Source organism: Uloborus diversus, chromosome 3, assembly GCF_026930045.1.
Source record: "Uloborus diversus isolate 005 chromosome 3, Udiv.v.3.1, whole genome shotgun sequence".
Taxonomy (NCBI): Eukaryota; Metazoa; Arthropoda; class Arachnida; order Araneae; family Uloboridae; genus Uloborus; species Uloborus diversus.
The window spans coordinates 8,961,055-8,976,768 of NC_072733.1; the positions used below are offsets into that span (position 1 = coordinate 8,961,055).

At 34.7% G+C, this 15,714-nt stretch overlaps 1 protein-coding gene across 1 annotated transcript in view; it reads left to right on the plus strand.

Annotated features, from left to right (window-relative positions):
* The first annotated feature begins 2,511 nt into the window (after nucleotides 1–2,511).
* Nucleotides 2,512–15,714, plus strand: part of LOC129218157 (leucine-rich repeat-containing protein 4C-like) — a 319,273-nt gene continuing 306,070 nt past the window's right edge. The window contains exon 1 of the mRNA XM_054852372.1: nucleotides 2,512–2,750. The gene's annotated coding sequence lies outside the window, so the exon portion shown is untranslated. The remainder of the gene's footprint in view (nucleotides 2,751–15,714) is intronic.

Sequence of the window (15,714 nt, forward strand, 5' to 3'; positions counted from 1 at the left end):
ATGGCGCATTACGAAATATAGGTAAAACAAGTATAAGAAATACGCAAAATGACATTTCTCGACCAAAATAAATAATCGCTAATTATTTAAGAAATACTTGAAACGACGAGGGTGGGTTAGGAGTGTCACCCTCTGATTTTGGAGTAACTCACAACATTAAACTTCGGTCACAAGTTCGGCCTCATTTTTTTAGTACAGAAACGCTGCCACCAACGCTTCGAGAGATTCTGAATCTACTTCAGCACTATCGAAGAAAAAATTCAAAACTCCCTTTGACTTACGTCACCATTCAAAGCGTCTTTAATCAATTTCTTACATTAATGCTCTAAATTCTTCCTAAACAATAGATAAAGCTTGAAAAAAATATCTCTAATTTTATGAATAGTGTTAGTTTTAAGCAACTAAGAAGTACAACTAGAGTTTAATTTCAGAAATTGAGGGAGCGGGATGAGGGGCACGCAAGCGTTCTCGGAAATGCAAAAAATAGTCGTAAAAAATAGAGTTCAAAACAATCATAAACATTGAGCTGAAAAACCCTTTTAAAACTTGCACCCGAGTTTGTTTTGACGTGCAGTGGCGAATTTTAAACATAGCAAATGTTGCAATTGCGCGAGAAGCCCCATAACCATAGGAGCACCGTAAGAGTTACAAAAACGCTTATGATAAATGTTTCACAACTTCTGTGATAGAGAAATAGGGCCTCAAAATGCATTTCGACGGGCCCCAAACTTTTAATTTAGCCGAAGCGATACAGAAAAGAATGCATTACTGTGATTCATATTACAAATATCGAAAAATTAAAAATTACCGTCGGTTCAACGGGAATCTAACAAAATGAAACAGAACCGGTTTCGCCATCTCAAATTTTTTTTTCCATAATCTCCAATTCGGCAATATATCACCAAATGATCATCAGTCTGAGACGCTATATTAGTTTTCCATTGAAATAAGTAATAAATAGCCACAAAAGATGAGTAAATAGGCTTTTTAGAACACCCGATCGAAGACAAAAAAGGGAAGTGCACAACTGGAACGTACGCACACCCCACATGCAAAATTTTAGCCTTCTACAGCTTACCATTTTTGGGTTATGACTTATGAGAGATACACACGTACATCCAGCCGCAAAAAACAACGCAATAATTAACTTGTTTGGTACCTGAATGCAGTATTAAAAACTCTTTCAGGTGAGACTAAATAAGAAATTCATATTGAAATTTAAGTAAACAACTTTATATGAAAACAATAACTCCCTTTACTTTGTATTAAAAAGTAAAACAACAAAGGTCCTTTTTTTTTCAAAAACATCGGCCAATTCCATCGGATTTTCGATGTATTTTAAGGCCGATGGGCCGATGTTTCCTGCAAGTTAGCATCGGCGGCCGATGCCGATGCCGATGGCAAAATTGTTGAACCATCGGCGCCGATGCATCGGCCAGGCCGATGCATCGGTCGAGTCCTAATAATTAGGACCATTTTTTTCATAGCATTGATAAAAAACTACATTCTGAAAACCAGCCAACAATGTGTATACTTGAGTACCAATGACACTGTGACGACGGGGGGGGGGGGGGGGCATTCCGGTGTCCAACATTTTAGAAATCTGGCAAGCCTAGCCTTAAACCACTGGATTTAACCTGTTATTCTTTGATCATACCATTTTCGAGGCGACCTCTTGATCAAAGAGCAGAAAAAAAATAGGATATCAAAGGATATATCAGAAAAAGCAGGATAGAACCTACTCGAATTTCAGTTAGATCTTTTGTTTCTCTGAAATAGTTCTCACAGTGACAAACAAAAACAACACTATTTTAACTCGCACCGACTCTTTTACTCCGAAATTCGTCCGACTCCGACTCCTATACCTCAAAATCAGTCTATCTCCAACTCCGCCAACACTGGCAGAGTTGAAAACTTTGAGGGAAAATAACCGACTCTGACTCTTGAAATTCTAAACCTTCGACTTTCTTCTCCGATTCCTTTACCCCCAAATCAGATCGACTCCGACTCCACAGTCCCGTAAGAACACACATTAAAAAATAAGAACAGAAAACACTTTTGATTAAGATAATAGTGATAACTTGCGGAAACCCTGTCAAAGTTCCAGAGAGCCCTGGGGTTCCGTGGAACTCTGGTTGAGGACTGCCCCAAGCTATCATAAATGGGAATTTGAGTAAGGTATTTAAAATCCTTTGTAGTTTTTAAGTAAATAAACAATCGTGTGGTTAAAATAGATACGATTTCTCCCAAAGCACTCGATTCCCGGATTTGTCCATTACCGGAATCTTTGGAGTAGAACCGGAACTAGAGCCTTTTAAAAGTCCCAAAACAACGCGAATCCAGTGGGCGTGATTTCGCGGCACGCGCGGCTGAAGGAAGTCCACGCGACAGGAACGAGCCGTCGCCAAGATTGGAATCCTCGCCAAACCATGGACTGCCGTCTCACTTGATTCGGATGGTAGGTAGCTATTGGCGGGAAGAATCCTTCTTAGATTTGGGTGGGACGCCAGAGCTGTTGGCTGCTGCGAAACGTTTTGGCGTTTGGAATGATTACGGACGTGTTCTGTGCTTCGACAAGGCAGCACTTTTAATCCGCGCGGTGAAGAGTTATGGTGAGCGATGCTTGTATTGATGGGGTGTTAATAAGGCTGAACCGGCGACCGTAACATGTTGGAAGGTTTTCGCGCTCTTGTCTGTCACTGGATTAGATTTGAAGACAAATATTGTAAGCTAGTTCCGCGCTGCAAAATGTAAGTTTTTCTGTCTTTGCTTTTTGTTGCTTGTCCAGTTAACTTACGAATATTTTTACAAATGATCTCAACTTGTTATACATTTGATAAAATTTGAATTTCATTCATCTTAAATAATTAATGTGTTGCGAAAAGAAGAAAATACTTTAAAATCTTAGAGAAAAAAAATAAATCGAGAAAATTTTAGTATAACTTTTCTGTACTCAGTGTCGGATCTACGATGTTTTTCTAGCCGGGTTATGTCTTGAAACTGCCGCCCTTAAACATATTTTTTTTTTTCTTTTCTCAAAGTTTTTCAAATCGAGTTTCCACGAAAAAAACAAATGGAACATGGTGAATTGCCGCCCCAGAAGATTGCCGCCCGGGCAAGGGCACCGGATTGGTCCACCCTAGATCCGGCACTATATGTAGTCGACCTTAGTTACATATTTGGTTATTTTTCATTGATGCTAAACTTTGATTTTGAAGATGTTTAAATATAATTCTCTTACTCAAAGAATCAATACATCGTCTACTCAACTTGAAAAGATTGATTATAATGTTTTTGATTAGTTAAAATGTTTTGTTGTTGCAACCAGGGCCTGGTTTAGATATTTAAAGGCCCTAAGCCACAAACCTTATATAACAAACACATGCTATCGAGCTTATCCTTTTTCTTAAGATATTTTTTGGGTGCAGAGTTTCCCGCCCTTTAAGTAACCAGAAAAAAAAATGAATAAATAAAGGAGAAAATTTTTAATTTTCTCATTTTTCTTAAAAAATATACTATGACTACAAAATTATATATATGCGGGCCCTAGGCCACAGCCTAGTTGGCCTGTTCAGTAATCAGGCCATGATTGCAACGGATCAAATATTAATGCATTCTAAATACATGTTCTTCTTCCTAAGTTTTTTCTTCCGTACATGAGTACAGTAGAACGTAAAAAGTTCGAACGTCGAAAATACGAAGCGTCAAAAAGCCGAACGTACTTCCATGAAGGTTTAATAAACCGCTCAACAAGAGCAGAATATCAGATACATTTATTGAAATAAATAATTACATACAATAAAAAAGAAATGACATTAAATACATAATGCGTATGTGATGGAGAGGGAGTATTATACTTACCATGCAAAATGGTACGGATTTCACCCCGTAGGCAATCGGAATAAGCAGAAAATAAATGCAGTTTGACAGTGATTTTTTTTTTTTTTTTTTTGTTTTGCAAAAAAAAAAAAAAAAAAAGTTGGCATGTAGGGAGGAAATAATTTTTACGCTCATTCTAAAAACAGTGATGTTTAAAATTTTTGAAGAGTTGAACTCAGGAGTGTATTTGAACAAAAATAAAATTAAACTTTCTTTGTCTAAATATTGTATAATAGTTTCTCACTGAATACATACAGTACGATAAATATTTTTAATTTTTCCTTTATGTTCAGAAACGAAGAGTTAATTTTGCTTAAACAGGGAACTACATAGTGCAGCGTTATGTGATGTATTGTATATGTTATGTACATGGTGTCGGACCCCGAGTTAACGAATTCATCGGGACCGAAACTTTTTATACGTTAAATCGGGGTGTGAAAAAAATTTAAAAAAACTGCACTTACCTTCTCTAAAACCCCTAGTAAGCAACTGCGCAAAAATATCCATAATTAGAAAGTGTACACTTTTTATTCAGTATTTCACGCCTTGTTACACACTAGTTAATTTGAAAATTTAAACTACTGAATAATTTATGTTTGACAATTTTCTTGATACTTGACACGAAATAGTTCTCTTTCGAATTTATGGAGAGAAGAAAATACTGTGTCATTTTCAGCTGGCTGTATAAATTATGTTTTTACAGTTTCCAGGAAAATGTACAGCATTTGAAAAAGTACCAGTTTTAATGTGAGTTTCATTATCGCTTTCTGCATCAAAATCAACATTCGTTGGTTGCCCTCTCGCCCATCAAAAAATTCTGATTCCAAGAAAAGTCTTACTATTTCGGACAATATCGATATAACATTTGGAAAACAATCCAATTATTTCTAGATCAAATTAACAAAAAAAAAAAAAAAATCGGCTGTTAAAATAATTCGTTAATTCGGGGTTTATTGTTCGGAAAATAGGGGGTTTTGTTTTCATTTTAGTCGGGAATAGAGAAACATTCGTTAAATCGCGAAAGTCGTTTAATAGAGGTTCGTTCAATCGGGGTCCCACTAAATATTGTTTTACCTTTTTAATTGATTTAATCGCATACAATTTTACTAAACTTTGTTTTCTTGATGGTTATTTCCGAAAATCCGAACAATTTGAAAATCCGAATTATTTACATTTATATATTCCTTATTCGTTCGGAGTTTTGACGTTCTACTGCAATGTTGATGTCCGAATAATAAGCTAAACAAACGACGCGGTGTGAATATTAAAATCATCATATTATAACAAGTGATTGCAATACCGGACCAAAAGTACTATAACGGCATTCCGTATTTTTAAAACGTTATTCCTGTATTGATACCAGTATTGATAACTGCTCAAAAAAAAAAAAAGATCTAAAATTTTTTATTTGTTTGCCATATTTCGCAAATTTGTTTTTTGCCGGCATTTGTGTCATGTTTGCAAATTTAAAATATTTTCTTTTGCTATATATGCTCATATCTTTTTACTGAAAAATATGTCCAGTGAAACTTCGTTTGTTTTCGTAAATTATCATAATCTTTTAATTTGTTGTTAGTATTACTAACAGCAAATAGATTATTTACTTTTTGCCCTGCTTGCGCACTTAAGAAAACAAAACAAAAGGCTACCAAAAGTTACCCTTCAGAATTCCTATTCTAAAGCTTTGTACCTCAGCAATAATTATACCGTAAAACTAAACAACGAAGACAACAGAACCACTGAAGGTGACAAACAGCTACCTTTTGTAAAACAAACAAAGATCAAGTTTTTTCAAAACTCCGAGCAGTTGGGACAAAAATTTGGAAAAAAAAAAAACGAAAGGTAAAGTGAGTGATCAAGGAAATGGGAAAAAAATTAAAACATGGTGCTCATAAGCGCACGAAAATGAACTTCATCACACGATCTAGTCATGAAAGTATCATTTTGTAATCTTTCTGCTACTTTTATTTATTGATGTCCTAGTAATCAGTGCTTTTGAAGAAAAAATTTAACTTCAATAGATTGATTTTGGTACTGTATAATAGAAAAATATATGTGCATTTAAAATAACAGTAGATATCTAATTAGTCAAATTTTAAACTCTTTAATTCAAGACAATATATTCTTTTCAGCTAATACCGAAAAAATCGGAATTTTACCTCAGCAAATACCGGTATTACGAAAGAGCAAAATAGTTCGAAATACCGGTATTCGGTATACCGGTATTGCAATCACTAATTATACGAACGAAAACTAATAAAAACGAAATTACTTGGCAATGCAGTTAATAATGTGAGTCAGCATAAATTTCTTAGCTCACTACTTTTAAGAATTTAGCTGTCGCTTAAATCATTTAGCTATAAATTAATGCTAAATGATGAAGAGAGCTCCGAGCTTAAACTTTTTGGGATTGGGAAAAGTCTCAATTGACCGGATAGGGAAACCTTGTATTTTGCAAAGTGAGTAGATATAACTATGGACACATTTATTGAGACATTAAACTTCATTAAAAATTTACAATGCTACAATCAGGTTTAAAAAATATTGCCAAATAAGGACATTTTTGGAAAGACACAGTGACCTCCTATCTTGGCCATTCTATAAATGATTGTCGAACTGACACCGATTTGTGTGCTTTTTGGAAGACATCAGACACTTTTGACACAGTCACTTAGAAAAATAGAAGAGTACAAAAATTTAAGCGGTCGATCGTTATAGTGTAATGTGTGTAGTTCTGAGTTGTAAACTAATTTGTACATTTACGACGATGAAACATAATGATAAATTAAATAGAATAAACATGGATCAAAATTCCAATGATAGACAGAAAAAGGTAATTATATCTAATTAGAATATTATCTTGTATGTAAAGTAATGCGAGGGTTGTGCATCTTGTTTTTTGCTCGACCCCACCCCCCATACAAATGCCACGGAGCACTCCTTGAACAAGAGGCCCCTGAAAACGAGATCAAGACCCCTCTTAAATGTCCCCCCCCCCATAAACATATCAACGGTGCAGTATGTGATACAAAATTTGTGTTTATACCACGCTCAACAAGTGTAACAGATATTAAAGGCATCCTTTGAATTAGGTATGTTTGTTTATTCAACCACACATGAATTTTGATACCAGAAGCTGAATTTTTTCCAGCAATAGGCTGCTTATTTTAAAAAGCTTCAAGAACATGCTCCCTGTAGATTGTGTTCCAGAAAATACGGTCAGCTATTTTTTCTACTTGCTTCATAAAAAAGACACTTCCAACTCATCATATTGCCTGCGACTCGGATTAAAAAATAAAGAATAGTCTACACGAAAAACAGATATTAGCTTTATCGTATATCTTGATCAATACCGATAAATACTTCCAAATAGCCTGCTACTTTTAAGAGCTTCAAGAACATGCTACCTTTAGATTATGTCCTAGAGAATACGATCAGCTATTTTTTCCACTTGTTTCATAAAACACACACTTGCACTTCTACTCATCGTATTGCCTCCCTTTCAAAATTTCGCTTAAAGTAGTCGTACACTATCAGGGGTACCTAGAACTTAAATATTGGGGGAGGGGGAAATTCTCAATTTTCTGAATGTTCCTTCCGAATAATTCCTCCCTCAAAAGATACGAAGTATGAATTAATAAAAAACATAGTGTGTGTGAGGCCCGGAACGATTTCCGGTTTTCCATGCGATGATAAAGCCTTGATACACAGACGATTTATTGGCGGAAGTACTAAAAAGAAAAAGGATTCAATTAGTCATTTATCGCATCTCAAATTGAGAAAGATGAGAGCAAGCTCTAAATGTTTCTGTACTATGTGTCTGTCTTCTCGCAATTTTCTTTTGCTAAGTGTTCCTTAGAGGCGCTGAACTCGTATGTACAGGGTGATTATAATTAAAGTTCCACTTTCAAAACGCTATAAAAATAAAACCACTGGTCAGAATGACCTCAAATTTCAACGGAATATTATCGAAGAAGGGGGAAAACGTATGACAAAAGAAAAATAAATAGTTGGAATTTTTAGCAATAGATGGCGATGCAAGTGTCAGCATATGTAAATCAAAACACCTGTCATGCTCCCGACTCATTGAAGTTGTAATAAAAACGCCAAATACACGTTTATTTCCTCATTCCGCATCTGAGAAGTTCACCATGACAGTCTCAATGAAAGACCTGGCCGTCCCGATCACCTGATCTTAACCTGTGTGACTTCTGGATATGGGGCTATCTGAAAGCTGCTGTGCTCAGTGCTCCGATTGCAAACTTTCCTGAGCTGAAGGCATGCATTGCGCAACACATTCTAAACGTGACGCCGGAAACACTTCAATCAGTTGTGGAACATGCTGTTTCTCGATTTCAACTTGTTACAGAAAACGGGGTACATTATATTGAATATCTTTTGCGCCAGTCTCACGAAAAATAAAGACCGATTTCAGTTTAACTGATGCTTTTTATGTGGTTTTTGGCCCCAGGATAATAAAAACCGATTTTTCCCATCCGATGTGATATGACCTGTCCGTGTTGGATGGGCTTACTTAACTAACAGTATCACACCAATAACCTTTTGCACGCAGAGTAGTACGGTGTTTTAACGTATAGTTTACACCTTAAGTAATATTTTATGATTTATTTGTCATTTGTAATCGACCTCTATTTATGATGCTTACAGCGCCATCTATTGCTAAAAATTCCAACTATTTATTTTTCTTCTGTTATCAAGTTCCCCCCTTCTTCGATAATATTCCGTTGAAGTTTGACGTCATTCTGACCAGTGGTTTTATTTTTACAGTTTTGAAAGTGGAACTTTAATTATAATCACCCTGTATATTGACTCATTAAATAATAGCGAAAACTCTAATTGTCATCACTTGATGATCATTGAAGTCAGTGGCGTAGCAAAAGGCAGGGGTGGATACAGATTACCATTTTAGTGTCGGACAGGAATAAAGGGAAATACAGGAATAATGTAGGGCATAAACGTTACTAGTTAATTTCATAAGCAATGAAAAAGAGTACTCTTTCAAAAATAATTGATGAATTCAAAAGATTCCTGCCGTCTTTTACATTTTATTGACTTCGATTGGTAATGATGTTGACTTACATTATGATGGTCATGGGAGTCATGACTCCCATGACCATCCTCTGGTCTATATACCTCGGGGTTCGTATATCCCTTAGTTTTTCCTTTTTCGACCATAGGAAATGACTATCTCAATCTTCAAAATTTAAACCATATCCCGCTTCGATTTCTTTGGATGGGGGGGGGGGGGGGCTGAGTCTCTGGGACTACAGTCTTTTTTTTAAAATAGAGAGGGAGGGGGGAGGAGCTGAATTTGCATAAGAACTCGGCTCCTGTACTGGTATGATTTCCGTGCAATTTGTGATTTTCCATGCAGTTTGTTAACACGGAATAGTTATTTGACTTGCTACTGAATTTTTCTGTCACGATACAACAAAATATTCGGTTATTCGTGGAAGAATGCCAAATATTATATCATTGTTTTCGATGAATGAAATTCAAATGGTTCAAATAAGTGATTAATAAGACGCAGGCATTGCGAAAGCGGTCTGCTCCTTTGCTTTTTATTTTTTATTACTTCATTTTGAGTTTTGATTTTAAAAAAGTCTTTTTGTTTTCTTCCATTAATAACTAACAAAGCTCACTCGAGATAAAAATGAAAATATATTGTGAAATCAATTTGAGCTTTTAAACGCGGAGCTTTAAAATTACAACATGAATTACTTCCATGACACACCTGATTCTTGGTTATTTTAGAGTCAAGAACAAGATGCTCACGTAGTTTTCTTTTTTTGGCCTTGCAATGTTTTTTAAAATAAAAAAAATGTTTTAAAAATTATCTTGAGTTACATTTTGTGAATGAGATGTTCAAATGTAATAATTTTAACATCTTGTAACTAAATAGTCTTCTAAACTTCGAAATAGTATGATAATCCTACCAAACACTAGAAATTGTCGAATATTTTTCTAATCACTATTACAAGCAAGAATGGGTTCGAACCATTCATAGCAAATGTATCTTGTGTTTCAATCTGTGTAGTAGTGTGTTACGATCAAGATTAGTAAATTTTTCTAGTATCCTGTAAGCAAATTTATTAGTCGCCACTTCTTTTATCTATTCGCCCGTTTTGTGAAAATTAAAAGCCAACTAAGCAGCGAATTAACTGTTAAATTGCTACTAAAAGATTAAAAATATCGCTTTAATATAATGGTAAATGAAATTAAATAATGGCATTAACATTTATAAATAACACAAGTGGAGTTGAAGAAAGGGACGACCAGGTGACGAATGATGCTAATATTTTTTAGTCGTCACTTTTTTGTGTAGTCTCCACGTGGTGGGTGGCGACTGCTAATCTTTAAGTTATGAAATATATTTTATTGCATTTATTCATTTGTTTTTTGAGCTTAGACGAATATTTGACTTAATTTCTACAAAAACTGAATGTCGCCCAGGTTACCGAATTGCTTTCGGACTTTCGCGCCCCATCAAAAGCTGAACAAAATCAAACATTTAGAACTGCCCGTATTACGCATTTTGTACATCAAGTAGCGATTTCCTAGTGGGTATGGAAAAATGATTATCAGATGTGAAGTTTTTTTTTTTTTAAATCCAACACAGAACAGGTTCTTTCTTTTTAAAAATCTTTTCAGAAACATTTGTCTCTGGAGACAGGTAACCATTCTCTTCGCATTTTTTGTATGTACTGATTTTTGGTAGATTTGTTTGGGCCAAGCAGAGAAAATATAACAGAAAAACATTTTTAAATTTGTCTATTGGCTTGAAGTGTTCAGGCATGCTAAGCTTTCACGTATAGCATCACCTGTAACAACTAAGCCAAAACCATATCCGCTTGAAGGCCCTGATAACACTTAGGACAACTAGGCCCAGAACCAAGAACTCCCAAGGTCCATTTCTTTTCAAAGTTACACTATATCGCACATCCAATTTAATACCGCCATAAGTGCAAATTTTTTGATTATGGCGTTACAGCAGTGCTAACATGTTTTTCTTTGAAATGAAATAAATTTAAATTAATAATTATGCATATATAAGTTTCATATATATATATGAAACTTAATAACTATACATTCTTTTCAACTTGATCACTTGTAGCTGTATTTCACTTCTAAGTAAAGCATGTTAGCACTACAATATAGGCGTAAAGCCTAAAATTAAAAAATTTGCACTTATGGTGGTAATGAACTGGATGTACGATGGTGTTTCTAACACAATTTATATTTATTGGATTTAAAAAGTTGCAAAAAGTATAGTTTTTAAGATGTTTTTTTTTTCGTGTTCTTTAATTTACTTCATTTACTGCCAATTTGTGGTTTAAAATAAATATTCATAATAGTATAGCAAATTATCTTAAAGGGTCAGATTAAAACTATATTGCAGTTTGCACAGATATAGAATAAATATTGCATTTAAATAAGATTTGTTTTTCGGAGCACTTTTAGTTGTATTCATACCACTAATATTTACAATTTTCAATTTTAACATTTGAAACGATAGTTATTATAGGGATTTTCATGTGAAAATAGAGGTGGGAATAAAAATAAAGTGCATGTTGAGGGTAAAAAATGAGTATTAAAGTAAATGTGTATTTTTGTGCGGCTTGAACATGGTCTGCCCGCTTGAGAGACAGCTGTTAAAGGATTAAAATCTGTATGAATCGGAAGAACTTGCATTGAAATGTGACGATAAAGTTTGGAAAAGTACAGTGTGAGATTAGATTAAATCTTTTAGAAATCTTTGGAATCAGGGGTCGTGGTTATAAAAACACTGAATGGATGGTCCGGGCTCAATAGCTCCCCTATTTGGCGCCGTCATTGCCGGCAGTTGAGCCATTATTCTCCCCCTCATCCTCATCTACAACTGCCGTCGCAGGACTGGGGAACAAAAGTATATATTGATTATATCTTTGCATGTGAGCTCCATGTTCAGTAATACCATCAAATATCCCTATTTTCTGGCATAGTTTATTATTTTAGGCAATAGTGTATTAAGGGAAGTGATTAAAAAGCTGGGAAAATGGTTATCCCCCCCCCCCCCCCCGGCCCCACTTTCCATTAGCTACATAAAATATTCAAATTGAACTTGCATTATTTTTTAAAATAATGATATGAGCTGTTTATTTTTCAAGTCCATTGTTGAGAAAATTGAAGATAAAGCATAGTATGATATTTTTAGCTGTAAAATTTTAGAGGTAAAACAAAAATCAGAAGCACATATCTTATCACAAAAGACAGCACATGTCTTGTCCTCTTTAGAAGTGTTTTTAATCGTGCTGTATGAAAATATTTATTTGAAAAAGTAGCTAGAGTAACATTAAAAAACACACATGTGAGACATTCAGAAGGCCAGTGATGTGTTTGCAGCTCTGAATTTTTAAGCCTTCAGACTGAATTCAAGGATCAAATCTGATCAAATGAACGTTACTAGATACGTATTCTAGCCGGTACTTAGCTCTTCGTTAGTTGAAAAAAAAGGTCGCGGGTCGGGGTAAAATTTAACCAAAATATTATTACCAAAGTTTTTGAAAAAACTAGTGCTTGAAAAAACTAAACTAACCTATAATTATTTGATGTATATGCATGTAAATTAGAAAATTATGTAAACATTTTCAGTTTAAAATTTTTGCATAAAATTTTGTATAACTAGTCATGTGTGTTCAGGTTGATACAATGTTTTAAATCTTAAATTATGTATGTTAATATGTTTTCAAGTTCACTGTTAAAAATTTTCCGGAAATTTTACGGTAATTGTTACTGGCATCCATGTTGCCAGTAACTATTACCGTAAAAATCAAATGTTACTGTAAAATTTTACGGTTTCCTCGGTAGGCCACAGCTACCAATTGGCGCTGGGATCGCTTATTTCTCCGGTATAAATTACCGTAAATATCAGCGATGCGTTAAGTCCGCCATTTTACAGTAACAATTACCAGAAAATCTTCCTGAATTTTTAACAGTGTTCTCTAAATTCAATTCAAGTGAAAAAAGGGAATTCTATGTACACGTTAAACTGGTACCATCTTTTGCAGATTGCGACGCTATTTCATGTTGACGCCCCAAATGCTGAGAACCAACGCAATAAAAGGCATCTAAATAGCTTATTACAATTTTATTGATGTCGCTTAAACATTTTTCATCACAAATCGTTACTTTATTTGCAAAACTCAGACTTATTGCGAAAACTCAGTGTTTCCCGAATAGACTATTTCAAGGCCTATGGAAAACAGTTGTTGTATTTCGTCAGATAGATAAAGCATATGATAAACGATTGTGGAACATTGTGCGGTAAATCTCGAAAATGTCGTGTGTCTTACTAAAATGTCTTGTAGTGTTGTAACTAGTGTTGTAACTGACGTATTGGAACTAATTCGATCATGATTGCAGTGTAATCATATATATATATATATATATATATATATATATATATATATATATATATATATATATATATATATATATATATATATATATATATATATGTGTGTGTATTCATAGGGAAAATAACCTGAATTTTATTATAGTATGCTGTTTCCACACTTTTTTTTTTCTTTTTTTTCTGCTTCTGAAAAGCAGAAGATACTGATATGAGGATTTTTACTTTAAGATCCATTTGTCGCCCTCCGTCAACTGAAGTGACCCAGCTTAAAAATTCGAGTTTGTGAGTTTCGGTAATAATTTTGGTTTTCAAAACAAAGTCCTTCAGGAGACACTAACAAAAGATTTGGAGCTAAAATGTTTAGAATAATACTTATTAATCGGTTATAATATGCAACACATATTCAGACTCAAGCTGTAATACTTCATATTCAGTAATAAGGACGTGAGGAAATTGATTAGATTTTTTAATTTTATTTTTATAGCCATAGTTTTGTATATTCTGCCAAAATACTATAATACTTTTTAATGATGATTCCAGTGAGTTAAAACTGTGCAGAAGATTGGTTAAAACTCAACAAAAATTTCGAACTTGACTGACATGATCCTGTACGAGGAAAAAAACCTATTCACATTGTAAAGCTCACTGTCCAGAATTCTTCTTACATAGTTATCGAAAAATCACCGCCCAGTTACAGGTTTTAAGCACTAAACAATTTTGAGGTTCCTGAATGGACACTCTCACGAATCCTACATTTATCAGCGTTGTACCGGTCTGAGATCGGTCAAGTGTTTTTGTTTTTCAGTGCAGTACCTATGGTTTTGAAGTTTGATTCCTATTTTTTTTCCTATCTGCAAGAGGATCATGTCGGCAAAGTTGAAATATAACGTGAAAATCTTGCTGATTGGTTTATAAAAAAAAAAAAAAAAAATTGAATTTTTGGCATCTTGGAATCAAATTATGTTTTTCGCAATCACGAGCGTGTGTGTGTGTATGTATGCGCGTGAGTTTGTGTAGGCGCATGTGTGTGTGTTTATGTAGGCGCATGTGTGTCGGTGCGTGTGAGTGTATGTATGCATGTGTGTGAGTGTTGTGTATGCACTGCTGTGCATGTACGCAAGGTGCGGTAGGCGTTCGTGTGTTTGTGTGTGTGTATGTAGGCATGTGTGTGTCTGTGTGCAGGCATGTGTGTGTAGGAGTGTGTGTATGTGTAGGTGTGTGTGGTGTTAGTGTAGATGTGTGTATGTATGCGTGTGTGTGTAGCGTATGGACGCAACCTGGACACGGTTTTCGCCAGAGGAGCAGCATCGTGAGGCGGCCGGTCGACGGTGATGCTGCAGAGGGTGCTGGCGGGAAAATAAAATCAGCGTAACGCCAAAAACAGTCAAATGAAAACAATAAGCAATCGTGATTGCTCAAAAAAAAAAAAAAGACACTTCGAGTATGCTCCACCCACCGCACAGCATGACGATGCTTACCGCGCTATGCCATTGCTACCTCACTCAGCGCCCTTTTAAAATACGGGAGGATAATATGCCGAACCCCTATATCTTGGTTAGCTGATTTAAAAGCCGTTCAGACACATGCAATTTATGACATTGATTGACGCTTCCGCTAGTGTAAAATTACATTCGCTCTCAAAAAGAAGTATTACTTCAAAAACCATTTTTGAGTGATGTAATACATGATAGAAACTTGACTACATGATAAAAATTCGCGAGACAAAACTATGGTCATTTTCGGTGCCAGTAATGTTTCTTCATTGGAAAAAAAGTTATTAAATGAACATTGCTTTTGATAAAATATTAGTAAAATAATAAAATTAAAAAACCAGAAAATGAAACTCAAATTGTGAATAAAATGCTTTCAAAAAACTATTTAAAGACTGCAAAGGAGCCCCTTCATCAGTGCAAGAAGAGCTCAGTTCACGGCAAAAAAAGTCGCTATTGGGCTTTATTTTAGTTGTTTTTTTTTCGTTTCACGCATACGATATTCCTAAAAAAAAACACTACAATCCCCAAATATCTTACATTTTTTAAGATTTCTATAACTATAAAGAAAAAAAAAAGGAAAGAAAAACATTTATTGTCAGGAAAGATTTATATTCTCTTTCACAATTATCTACCCGACTGCAAATATTTTTTCTTCTGTTTTTGATTTAATTTGAAGTGAAGGCTTTAAAGATTATGGCGACCTACATCTGCACTATGCGTGAAATAGACTTAACAAACATAACTGGTTAGTTTTCAACAATGAGCAAACAAAAGAAGGATAAATAAAAGATTTTACCTTCGGCGAGAATATTTAACTTGAGTGCACTGGACTTGTTGAGTTATTGCGTGTGGCTGAATTCTTAATTACGTAACTAAATGCAAATTCAACGCTATTTATGCTTTGTGTAAGGTAAATTATAGCCAACT